The sequence below is a fragment of the Pelophylax lessonae genome, assembly GCF_965119305.1.
Source record: "Pelophylax lessonae genome assembly, chromosome: 1".
In the NCBI taxonomy this organism is placed as follows: domain Eukaryota; kingdom Metazoa; phylum Chordata; class Amphibia; order Anura; family Ranidae; genus Pelophylax; species Pelophylax lessonae.
In genome coordinates this window covers 89,686,462-89,700,291 of record NC_138768.1, presented here as the reverse complement: position 1 = coordinate 89,700,291, position 13,830 = coordinate 89,686,462, and the positions used below count along the sequence as shown (strand labels likewise).

Genomic DNA, 13,830 nt, shown 5'->3' with positions numbered 1-13,830 from the left:
AAAGACCCTCCAAACCATACATTTTGTAAAAGCACTGGACTGATACAATATAAAAAAAAAAAAAAATAAGAAAAAAAAAGTATGCTGCTGTGTTCTCCATCACAGAACCAGAAAGATCATTTACTGTTACTAGCATAGGTTCTCCATTTTCAATAAGTTTCAAAAATTGGGTTATAGACTACTTACACACTCCAAATCTACGTCACAAGATATACCCCCGGAGCTCCCCACTCTGTGGTACCCTTCTTTATATGTTTTGGCCCACTTTTTAATCTGTTCTGGAACTCAGTTAAGAGGATATACTTTAAACTAACTGATGTTCTTCTTAATTGTGATCCCCTCTCATCCCCTACTTGTCAACCAGCTCTCCATCAAGAGATACAAGGCTCTTAATTCACCTACTAAATGCTGCTAGAGCCTGCATGCCGATTCTATAGAATTAATATTACCCACCATGTCATTGGTTCGCACATATCAATGAAACAATGCAAGACCTTATAGCTTCCCACTACGACCAAGAATACAAATTTAGAAAAAAAACTTATGTAGCTGGCTAGATTTCTGCTCTACTCTTGAACATGGCGTCCTCCTATTGTAATGACCTGCTAGAGACTTTCTCACTCTATTTTGACCCTATATTGGTTCTCCACTGGACATTACCAATTAACCATTCCTTGATTTCGGTCCCATCTTCCCTATCAACACCTCTGATGCAAGCTTCCCGCGCCCTCCAAATTTCACATGCCCCTTTTTTCCCTAGGTAACTCTTATTTCCTTTCCCTAACCGCTATATTGCTTCCCTTTTCCATTTCCTCTGCTTAAAGTGGATGTAAACCCCATTCATGAAATTGGACCTGGGCACATACATCTGTAGTGTTTACTTATCTCTCTCCAAAACCCTTTGCCCTGTGGCTTTCTGCTGCTCCATTCCTCTGTTATCAGCATGATAACTTCTGACAAGATCTCCAACACAAAATTTGTGTCGGGTGGGTGGATAGAGATAATTATCAGAGAGCTGGTCTATTCCCAGCACAGCTCTGCATGTTTCTTCATTCCTCTGCCTATGTGGAGGAGGGGGGGTGCTTTTACTCCAATCAGCTGTCACACAGTGTATGCCAAGACTCCACCCCCAGTGCTGGAACAGGAAGAAAAAATTCAAACACAATGTTCACTTTCTAAACAATGGAGAAAGCTGCAGATATACAAATAAAGCTTGTATGTAGGGAGATTTGTTTAATCTCTGTGTATCATCTGTGGCTGTTCACTTCACTTGGTATATGTGAGGGCTTACATCCACTTTAACTACTATATTGCACCCCATTTTGACTTTTATCCATCTTCAAATATTATTTACATTTCCACGTTTAAAACAAGGATCTAGGTCAGAGAGACCTAAGCTTACTCCCACCAGAGTTTCTGTATCAGAATCATTATCTTACAGAAAATCCTTTCTACAGTCCTGATTTCACCGCTAATTACTTAAGCTGATGTTCTGTACTATGGACTCCTATTTATAGTTAGCCTCTATTCACATTTGGCATTTTGGGATCTTGGGCAAACCAGAAGAAGTGAAGCTTGACACCCAAAAAAGAGTAGAAGCACCACCTTTAGGTTTCATTTCATTCATCCGTTATTTTATGACTCTGTATCTTATCTCGTTTGTCACTTGTGGCATACTGTCATTTTGTTGCCATTAGATTGTACATCTGCCTCTGGAGTTCTTTACAATAAAAATTATAATTTAAAAAAAAAAAAAAAAAAATTATGCCAATGATTTCTCAGATTTTTTATTCAAATTATATTTTCGCTACAAATACACTAACATCATTGCTAGCAGACACAAAACACAAAATATCCTACAAAATATATAACTGTAAATGGATACACCTAGGAGAGGTTTTTCTTTTAAAAAACAACAGACGTACTGGCTGGATCATCAGATGAAAATAAAAGAAAGAAAGCCTAAAAAAGAAAACCAACGCAGCCATCACCATCTAAAAATGAGTAAGCTATACTACAATAAATATTTGCTTGTGGGTTTAATACTACTTAAAAAAAAAACCTTATTCTAGGCCAGGAGTGTCAAACTCAATTTCATCACGGGCCGCATCAGCATAATGGTTGCCCTCAAAGGGCCAGTTACATCTGTAGGATTAGATGTCCAGAGCACCCCACACCTGCTTACACTCTTACATGGGATGTCAAGAACCCCCCAACCTCAGAAGTCAAGAGTCACCCACCCTTCCTTACATCACAATGCACCCCTTTACCTTGTGTTACCTTGTGCTGCTGCCAGGAAGAAGCGGGTGGATCTGGGAAAAAGTGCAGGGCCTGGAGGAGAACCAGAGCAGGGCTGGAGTCAGCTACCAGAGTCTCCTGAATGCTGAAACCAGGGGAGGCAGAGACAAGGTGGTGTTGCAGCTGCACAGAGAGGTGCAGGATCTGCAGTAGGAGTTCTGCCCTCCTCTCTGCTGCGGACTGCTGAGAAGGGGGGGTGTGCAAAGATGAGCCTTTCTGCAGCGGCACCGAGGAGTGCAGGATCTGGTCAAGGAATTCTGTCCTCTCTGCTGCCGACTACAGAGACAAGGTGGGGGCAGAGACAAGGGGGGTGCCGCAGCTGCAGGAGAGGTGCGAGGGCCACATGAAATGGCCTCGAGGGCCGCATCTGGCCCGCGGGCTTGTGTTTGACACCTGTGTTCTAGACAGTGACTTTTCTACACATTTTCCTGGGTTTCTATCCTTTGTACAGATGACTTGGTTCCACCCAAAACTAGTCCTAGTGTACATATCACTGCTTAAGGGAAATTAAACTGTAAGCTACTTTGAGGGCTGGGTTTAATCTGAGTGCTCTATCAAGCACAGAAAAAATTCACAGGCGCTATTATGATTGTATGAAAGAAAGAACAAAAACCTTAGGAGCTCAACTTTTAAAACTTTTGGGCTAAACCTAGACATTTTAGGATAAGTCGTACTAGGTGATCCATTACTATTGGCCCATAAGATGCTCCCAATAGACAGGGGAGCAAAGGGTAGACAGGAATAAGCCAAGAAGTAAAGTTTTTGGTGAACAAGCCTAGGATCAAAAGACGTGTAAAGAAGTGGATCTTTTAAAAAAGGTAATCGCATAAAAACTTCATGTGGTGAAAAACTGGTAAGTACATCTATGAGGTCCCCCATGTCAGATACAAGAAGAATTATTTTGAAAAACAAGAAGTTCTGGGCCCAGACCGCCATCACTCAGCATGTCAGAGCTGTCAATGGTAAAAGTAAGCAAAGACACAGCAGAATAACATCCAAGTTTTACTGGCAGAATTATTACCAGGTAATATGTAGAGATTTGTCACGCCCCTCTCGACGCCGGCTCACTCCACTACCGCGGGACGCCGCGATTTTATGATGACTGCCCATATTTGTTTTATGTTATGTAAGTAGAATCTAAATAAATTTGAGTGATGATTAGTACTAGATTACGCTATGGTTTCCTTCCTTTTCCTTCCTATCACCATTAACATCGGAGCTACTCACTAGCCATTTTATGACTCTGTGTGATACCTGGGAGACCTAAGGAGTATTCGGAGGCGATCCTGGCTTATTTATGTGGAGGAAGGAGTCCATCCTGAGTGGCCTGTCCATTAAGTTGGGGGCCCATTCTTTTTGGTAAGCAGCCACGTTTATCCATTCACCACGGGTGTTTTCCTTTCTGCTCACCACATCTTGGGACCTCACCCTCTGTTTGGACTTTTTCATTCTCCACATCTGATCCATGTCTGGGATTCATGACCTTTATGGACTTTTTATATGTTGGTCTTGTTTGATTGCACTGCACCAATGATTTTTTTGTAACTTATTTATTTAAGTTATCTGTTAGCGCTGCACTATTTGATACGCAATATGTAGAGATTGAAACAGTCAAGCTATTCGTAACTGCAGGAAGGTTTTTGTTTAGACTTGAGTTCCTCTAAAACCCTGAAATTATGCAAGCTAAAATTATTATCTGACATTAATATTATCTGACAGTTAATACAAGGAAAACCAGAACATCTTATTAAAAGCCGCACACAAAAATCAGGATTTGAAAAAAAACTAAACAAAATCATAGCAGCATTCCGGAAAGAAAAACAAAAAAGGTGAATATTATTTGTAGAACAGCTACGTATGTCTCATAGGGCTCGTTTTTAGAAGCTGGGTGGCAGCAGGGAAAGCAGAATACGAATTGTCCATGGCGCCAGAACACAAGCTCTACCTCATGCACAGAAAGATCAGCAAAAGTTAAAACACATGTGGGGAAAAAATTGTTCCCAAACCTACTTATAGACAACACCTGGAGCACCATTTATTGCATCCAGTTGTCTGTCTGACATTACTATTTAAAGGGCACCTAGCTGAGACTTCCCAAGCCTCCATGGATAAATAACTAACAATATGCAGCTCCTTTTCTCATTAAAAAAACAGGCCCTAAAATCAACCTGAGTGACGGCACTTAAGCCTCACCGAGGCATCTAGGCAGAATGATGTCATTACCGGTCCTATGCTTTCCTGTGTTTGGAGTGTCTTTTACAAAAGTAATTCCCCCCACCCGGTCTTCTTCTAACTGGGACTACCCTTACCTCCCACTCTTCTAATTGGGACTACCCTTACCTCCCACTCACAAGGTGAGAAGCATTGTAAAGATGGCCATATACTAGGAAAATGTGGTTTCATTTTCAGACCGTTGTTTCGATTTTCTAAGGCTTGATTCACATATATGCGGTGCTGGACACCGCATGTGATTCACATGGGAATCTCAGTCCATTGCTACTCAAATCACACACAATGTCTGTGCGGTGCAATTTGAGCCAGTCATTGTATGGCTCAAATCACACTAAATCCACACAAAAAAGCACAGGACTCTTTTTCCCACACTGGAATCAGATTGCATGGGTGTTCACACCTATGCAATCCGATTCTGTCAATTGCTCTGCGATTTGCAAACCGTTTTGGGGTGTTGTAACTTAATATTGACATTTTCAGACTTCGAGAAAAAAAGAAAAATTCAAAGGAGCAGGATGCATACATTTCTCAAATGAACAAGATTCAAACTGTGAATGTGGTCTTCAGTTGGGAAGAAAAATCATAAACAATGCACATAAAGCAATAAGCACTAAAGAAACCCATTTAATGCATCTGGGATTCCATTTAAGTAGCAGGTCTGGGCCTTTGAATTAAATTATTGACTTAATGTAGAAATTCAGGCTAAACCTGTGACAAACCTAACCAGGACAGGGACATTAGTAGGGGACTGCAGGGTGGCCTATTGGCTACCGACTATGGGCCCTGGCTTTTAGAGGAACACTACTCTTTGGGAGGTGTATTCTTGGGGAACCCTTAGAGTGGTCTTGCTTTGGATTCAAGTCCATGACAACCTAAAACACAGACTTTGGGAACTGGAGGTTCCATAGACATATTTGGGGTCTCTATGCCTCAAACCAGCAATGACTGTAGATCTGAATGTAATCAGCTCAAACCACTGGGGTCTCCTGCTATAATGTGTTTTTTTATTATAAGTAGGTCTCTCCTGTTGTGTGCCTCCTAAGTGTTTCTCCCATTGTTAATGGAGTCACTTATTGTTTTTGTCTGTCTGTTCATCTCTGTGTTTATACTTATGATAATGTGTAATGAACTTTATTGCCAGGCAGTCTGGTCACCTAGGCTGGTTTAAGTGGCTAGTTGTTAATTCGTTCATGTTAATTAAAGGAGATGTACAGCCAAAGCTTGTTTGGCTGTACATCTCCTATGGATCACAGCAGTACAGTTTGTTTTGCCCTCCTGTGACAGATGTCTGTCCAGGCACTGTCATCATGAACACAGAGTCGGGATCCCCCAGGTGCCTGGACCGACAACCGGCTCAGCCTCTCAGCGAGCCGCTTAGAGCCTGAGCCGGCCGCTCCCCGCCCCTCCACATCACAGCACTCCAGTGAGCGAGGAGGAGGCAGAGCAGAGAGCTGTGAGAGCCGATAGATTGGCGGTGTTCGATCGCTCGGTTCTCAGTGTAGAGGCCCCGGGGGACAGATGCCGCATCGGACCGATTGCTGCATCCACCTAGGTAAGTGTAAATAGGGAAAAGAAAATAAACCCCATACTTCTCTTTTAAATCACCGTCAGCTACTAGTTACAAGAGGTGAATTAGCATTATGTTTATGTTGGCTGTTTCTTAGATGTGCTAATCACTTAGGAGAGCGTGATCAAGCTTTTATCTAATTTTGTTTGGTACATAAATTCTGTGTGAGTTCTAAATAAAGTGTTCTAGTTTGCATCTAAGCTATTTGTCAGCTAGTCTTGAATGGTCAGCTATAATATCAGATTCCTATGTCCAGACTGGAGGAAGTTATATCTTGGCAGAAGTACCCAAGCTGGGTGCTGGACAGTTCCATCACAAAACCTAACTAGCCCATCCGTTCTCAGCGCTCTCGCCTCTCCCCTGCACTCAATAATGGTGGTGATGTCAACAATCACTGGCTGGAGTGGGCTGAAACTGCTCTAAAGAAAATGGATTTTTGTAAGAACTTACCGTAAAATCCTTTTCTCTTAAGCTCATTGACAGACGTAGTCTTCTTGATTCTCAAGAGCTGGGTTATGTTGTCTCCGCAGGAGTAGGACTAGGCAGAATGACAAAACGTTCTAGCTCCACCCTAGGGGCAGTCCCTGAGGGTATATCCTCCCTCTCTCTGCTACAGGGAATCAGTTCTGTTTAAAGCAGTACAGAGAATTTAACCCAACCCAACTCAATGATAGAGGGGCGGGTACTACGTCTGTCAATGAGCTTAAGAGAAAAGGATTTTACGGTAAGTTCTTACAAAAATCCATTTTTCTCTATCGCTCATTGACAGACGTAGTCTTCTTGATTCTCAAGAGCTGGGACATCCAGAAGCAGTGCCACAAATGAGGGGTGGGATTGACAAAATCAAATCCAATCTAGAAGGCCCAACCGGTGCCAAACTAGAAGTTTTAAAGGCTCATTATGAACAAAGAATGAGGCTAAAGAAAAAATTTTCCAACGGAAAAAAACCCTCGAGGTAGACCACTGGTCTCCTCAAATTGCGGCCTGCAAAACCTTGCGGCCAAATGAGGCATCAGACGATGCCATTACATCAACTTTATAATGTTTAGAGAAGGTATGCACCGACGACCAGGTAGCCGCCTTGCACACCTGGACCACTGACGCCTGATGGCGAAAGGCCCATGACGCACTAAGTGCCCGAGTGGAGTGCGCCTTAACAGGGAACGGGGGCTCCCGACCCTTAATAGAATAAGCCTGCACTACCGTCTGTCTGATCCATCTGGAAATGGTCGCGGCAGATGCAGGCAACCCCTTTTTGGGTCCATCTGGGATCACAAAAAGTGAATCCGTCTTGCGAAACGAGTCTGTCGTTTTCAAGTATACCCTGATCGCCCGGACCACATCCAAGGAGTGCAAAGCAAATTCCCGAGGATGACTGGGCTTAGGACACAGGGAAGGTAATACAATTTCTTCATTCAGATGAAATTCTGAAACCACTTTTGGTAGGAAGGATGGATTCGGACGAAGAACCACCTTATCTCTATGAACCACCAGATATGGTGAACGACAAGATAATGCGGCCAGTTCTGACACCCTGCGTGCAGAAGTAATAGCCACCAAGAAGGCCACCTTCTGGGACAACGTGGGTAGAGGAATCTCCCTAATATCTTCAAAGGGAGGTTTCTGAAGAACCGACAACACTAAATTAAGATCCCAGGGGGGTAACGGCGCGTGCACTGGCGGAGCCAGATGTCGCACCCCCTGGATGAAATTCCGCACCAAGGAATGAGTAGCCAAAGGCTTCTGAAAGAAGATAGCTAATGCTGAGACCTGACCCTTGATAGTACTCAAGGCCAGTTTCTGCTCAACCCCTTGTTGCAGAAAAGCCAATATTCGACTAATCGAATAAGACCGAGGACGGAACCCCAAAGGTTCACACCATGCAATGTAGGACTTCCATGTGCGATGATAAATCTTTCTGGAAGTCGCTTTCCTTGCTTCAACTAGAGTAGGAATAACTGAAGCTGACAAACCTTTGTCCTTCAGCACCTGGGTCTCAATAGCCAGGCCGTTAAAGCCAGCGATCGTAAAGCAGGATGGAAGATCGGTCCCTGAGACAGTAGATCCTCCCTGAGAGGAAGTCTCCATGGAACGTCCGCCACCAGTCTGACCATGTCGGCGTACCAAGCTCGACGAGGCCAGTCCGGAGCTACCAAGATTACTGGGATTCCTTCCTCCTCTACCCTGCGAAGAAGTCTTGGCAGTAACGCGAGAGGAGGGAAGGCATATATTAGCTGGTATTGCCCCCACGGGGCGATCAGTGCGTCTGCGGTTTCTGCTAGAGGATCGCGGGAGCGAGCCACGAATCTCTGAACTTTCCTGTTGAATCGTGATGCCAACAGATCCACATCCGGGGTGCCTCACCGTAGGCACAACTGGTGGAAAACGTCTGGATGGAGGGACCATTCCCCCTGATCCAGGGTCTGACGGCTGAGATAATCTGCCTGCCAATTCTCCACCCCCGGAATGAACACCGCAGAGATTGCTGGAACAAATCGTTCCGCCCAGCGAAGAATGCAAGCCACTTCTTTGGCCGCTTGGACACTCTTGGTGCCCCCCTGATGATTGACATAAGCCACGGCCGTGGCATTGTCCGACTGGATCCGAACCGGGCTGCCCTGGAGCTGCTCGGTCCAGTGAATCAGACAAAGTCTGATCGCTCTCAGTTCCAATACATTTATCGGTAATCTGGATTCTTCCGGGGACCAAAGTCCCTGGACAGATAACTGACCAAGAATTCCTCCCCATCCGGATAGACTGGCATCCGTGGTCACTATCGTCCAATATATTGGCAGAAATGACTTTCCCTAGCTGAGCATTGGAGACCGAAGCCACCAAACCAGAGACTCTCTGGTCTGTTTGCTCAATCGTATCTGATTGTCCAGGGATTCCGGATTCCGATTCCATCTGAGAAGAATCTCTTGCTGAAGAATTCGGGTATGGGACTGGGCAAATGGGACTGCTTCGAATGAAGCCACCATCAACCCCAGAACCCTCATGCACGTCCGAAGGGAAGACCAGCTGTTGGACAGTAACAACTGGACTGCTGATTGAATCTTTCGAAGTTTCCCTACCGGAAGGAAAACTCTCGTCCTGACTGCGTCTAGAATTAGACCCAGATATTCGAGCCTCTGGGTGGGAACCAGAAATGACTTTTGCTGGTTCACCAGCCACCCGAATTCCTGTAAAGAAATCATAGTAATTTCTATGTTTTGTAGCAAGGTCTGAGGAGACTCTGCATGAAGCAGAAGATCGTCTAGGTAACCTAGAATCGATATACCTCTTTGGCGCAGAAGTGCCAACATTGGGGCCAACACCTTTGTGAAGACCCGCGGAGCCGTGGCGAGACCGAAAGGTAACGCCACAAACTGATAGTGGTTCTCCTCTACGGAAAAGCGTAGAAAACGCTGATGTCCTGCGAAAATGGGAATGTGAAGATAGGCGTCCTTGATGTCTATGGACGCTAGGACATCCCTTGGATGCAGGAAGGCTGCTACCGTGCGAATGGACTCCATTCTGAATCTTCTTATGTTGACGAAAGAATTGAGTGCTCTTAAGTCCAGAATTGGACGCACTTTGCCCTCTTTCCTGGGTATTGTAAACAGGTTTGAATAAAACCCTTGAAACCGTTCTGTCCAAGGAACGTGGACTACCACTCCTTGTTGTAGTAGATCTGTGACTGCTCTCCGCAGATCTTCTAAACGATCTGCGGATAGACGGATATTGGAAGGGAAGAATCGCGCCGGTGGGAGAGATCGAAACTCGATCTTGTACCCTGACTTTATGACTTCGCAAACCCATTTGTCTGGGATTCTGGAAAGCCATGGATCCGGGAACCGGCGAAGACGTCCCCCCACCCCAGTTATGGGTGGGGGCGCACCTTCAGGCTTTGGATGGTTTATCTTCAGGTCTGGAGGGGGCGGGCTTTTGCTTGCCCGACCAACGACCCCTGACGCCTCCTGCAGGAGCTTTGGAGGACTTAGTTTTTTCACCCGCTGGACGAAAAAACCTCTTGTGAGCAGAAAAAGAAGGCCCTCGTCTTTGACGAGTTCCTCTACCTTTAAAATTTTGCGGTAAAAAGGTGCTCTTTCCACCCGTGAGATCCTTAATGATCTCATCTAAGTTGGCTCCAAATAGACGCTCCCCTGAAAAGGGGATATTAGCCAATGCTTTTTTGGAACCTTGGTCGGCTAACCAACCTTTTAGCCACAGTGTACGCCTGAGAACCACTGCTGAGACTGATGCTCGCGCCATTAATGGAGTGGCGTCTAACGCCGCATCACATACAAACTGTAACCCCTGTATCATTTGTTCCAACAAATCTGATACCGCCTGAGGGACTTCTTCTAAGTCCCGGCGTAACCACTTGGTCCATTCAGTTACAGCCTGCGAAACCAGACCAATAGCAATTATTGGCCTGAAAGCTGATCCAATCAAGGAAAACATGGTGCGAGACATAGCTTCTATCTTGCGATCCACTGGATCTTTAAAAGACGGAGCGTCTTCTAAAGGAATAACCGTGGCTTTATTCAATCTAGCAATAGGTGAATCCACCACAGGTGGTTCTGTCCATTTCTTAATAAGGGTTTCCTCAAACGGATAACGCCTGTCAATGCGTTTAGAAATATTAAAGGTGCGTTTTGGCAGACGCCATTCTTCATCGATTGGATTGCCAAAACATTTGGGCAATGGAAAAACCTTTGCCACTTTGATGCGCTTTTTAGTCCCAAAAGGGATCTCAGTTTCAGCTATTTCTGATGGAATACCCTGTAACCTTAAAGTCTCTTGAACGGATACAATGAGTGCGTTTACCAACGCTTCCTCTCGGGCTATGGCGGATGCCGAAACATCCTCCTCACTGTCTGAAGAGACAGGACCCGAGACACCAATACCAGATGAAGTACCTGCAACTGCAGAAATAGGCTCAGAGTCTGAATCCGAGGTTTCAGATAATAAGGGGTTAGGCGGGGGTCGCTTTCTTGCGCCCTGTCCCTGACAAGCCACTTCCACCCGGGACACAAAAGTTTCCATAATAGCTGACAAAGATTCAATTGTCAATGGGGTGCTGGAGGATCCCGCAGACCCCTCGAGGGGATCCGGAGGAGATACATGAGTGGCAGGGTCCATGTTAATACAGGACACCTTTGCCAGCAAAAACAAAAAAAACTTTTTCTTTTTTTTTTTTTTTTTTTTTTGTGTGTCTCCCCCTAGCGCAATAGCGCCCCTCAGAGTACCTGCTTCTCGATCCCAGAGAGAGAGAGAGGGACCCCCAAGGCTCACCAACCGATGCAGTGCAGTTTCCAACAAACTGCAGCCAGCGTCTGTCTTACACAGACTGGAAGGAGCTGTTTGCTTTTTCCCGGGCAGAAGGCGTGGCTCCGCCCCCTGTGTACGCCTTCCGGCGTTCCCAGCCCTCCACGAGGAAGCTGGGCTCACAAAACATGGCCGCCCCCATAGAAGAGACATAAGACTCCAAAAACATGGCGGCCGGCGTGACCTGAGGACATACATGTATATGGTCTACGGCAAAATGGCGGCGGACCGCCGATATCGTCTTCCCAGCACATCCACCTGCACTCTGCTAAGAGGTGACATATGGATCTACAGAGATATACTGCACATAAGGTAGGATTATACCTCCTATGTCTGCTGTAATGTTACAGTCTGCTGGGTAGAGTGTTAGCTCTTGAACCAAGTCCACTTCCCACAAACACATGCTGTATTACAAGGGGGACTTGTAAGTATCAGATATATACTGACCATATATGGAGGGGCCCATAATATATACTGCCTCATAATGAGGAAAAAAGGGAACGTTTACTCACCATACCGAACCGACAGGCACCCTCTCTTCACAATACCCTCTCCACCGAGGTGGGGGTTTGTGGACGCCTCGACTCTCTGGTACCTGGCGTCCAAGCGAGACTTTTAACTCGCAAAGTCAGTCCCTTTACTGGGACTCCGTCGCGGCCGACTCAGCGCACTGGTCTGCACGCGCTTTTAGGCAGAAACCGGGGTGACCACTGGATTTCAACATCCAGCCCGTCGCCCGGCCCCGCATACTTACTTGAATATGTCGCGGCCGACCAAGCGCAATGCCATGGTCTGCACGCGCTCGTAGGCCGGCTGGGGTGACCACAAGTGTCGCCCAGTCCGGCATTTTTGCTTGAAGATCTCACAGGAAAAAAACACTGGAGAAAACTACCTAAAAAATGTCTTTTTCTTAAAGAAAAAAAGTCTTGCCAGGACCAAAAGATCCCAGCAAGGAGCTTAGGTCCTTACTCCTGACTAGACAGAAAAAAACTGATTCCCTGTAGCAGAGAGAGGGAGGATATACCCTCAGGGACTGCCCCTAAGGTGGAGCCAGAACGTTTTGTCTTTCTGCCTAGTCCTACTCCTGCGGAGACAACATAACCCAGCTCTTGAGAATCAAGAAGACTACGTCTGTCAATGAGCGATAGAGAAAAATGTTTTCATAACTTCCATAAGAGATGCTTAAGCTAACTTCTACAGGTTGTGTGGTCAACTTTGGGCAACATGTTCATATGGCCAAGAACATAAAGGCTTCTTCACAGCCACTGGGATTTCCACAATTTTGTCATCTACAGGCCAGTACCACAGTACAAAAATAAATGCTGACCCCTTGGTATTCCAAGAACAAAAGACATGTTACCGTATTTGCCGGCGTATAAGACTACCCCCAACTTTTCCAGTTAAAATATAGATTTTGATATATACTCTCTGTATAAGACTACCCCTCTTCCAGTGCCCATATTGTACCGTATATACAGTTGGGAAACATTTTATTTATTTTCTTCCACTTAATTTACACCCCTTTATCTGGTAATAATAGATGTGACCAGATAAACCCGCCTCTTTCACCTGTCTGGCCCCTGCCCTGCTTGTACCGTAGTCTATGACACAGGACTCCCTGTCAGAGTTGGTATCCCCGCCGCCGGATTCTATCGCGCATGCGCACCTACACCGCTTCAGGCCTCAGGAGCGAGACGCAGGGATGGACGCTGATAAGAAGGTAAGATACCAGAGCGGGCGGGCGAGCGAGCGGGCTGGCGGGCGGGTCAGACAGCTGAAAGGCATGTTTTTCCCGATGCATCTGGTCACATTGCCGCTCTCTCCATACCCCGGATGTTTTTGAGCGCCCCCCACCCGCATATTCTGATTCGGCGTATAAGACGATATCCGGCGTATAAGACGACCCCTGACTTTAGAGAAGATTTCCAGGGGTTAAAAAGTAGTCTTATACCCTGGAAAATACGGTACATTTTTGCAAATTTGTTAGTGTCCTAAATTATTTAAGTATGCATGTTAGTTCAAGGTATTTTCATATTAACCTACGCTCAATGGCACTGCCTAATTTGTCCAGTGTATCTAGACATTACTGACCCCTTGTCAAAAAAGGGTAAAATATCATTAAAAGTGATTGTAAACATTTTTTGTTTTTTTTTTAGTGGTTTTGCACAGACCAGCCCCAATCCTCCCCTTCTGGGGTCCCCCACTGGTGCTCCTGTACCAACACGCCCCCCCCCCCCAAGAGTGCCTTTGTAGCAAAGCACTCGTGCAGGCTCAATCCCGGGGCCACAATGTGGGTGTCCATAAGCCAGCTCGGCCCTGCCCCCTCCTTACAGGTTGTGATTGACAGCAGCAGGAGCCACTGGCCTCCATGTCCAGTAAGGAGAGAGAGTGAAGAGAGCTGCAGCTGTCGGGCACAGCGC

The 13,830-nt window shown here is 45.8% G+C and overlaps 1 protein-coding gene across 1 annotated transcript in view; it reads right to left on the bottom strand.

Moving 5' to 3' along the window:
* NNT (nicotinamide nucleotide transhydrogenase) overlaps positions 1-13,830 on the bottom strand; it is a 245,293-nt gene that overhangs the window by 91,126 nt on the left and 140,337 nt on the right. The window lies entirely within an intron of this gene.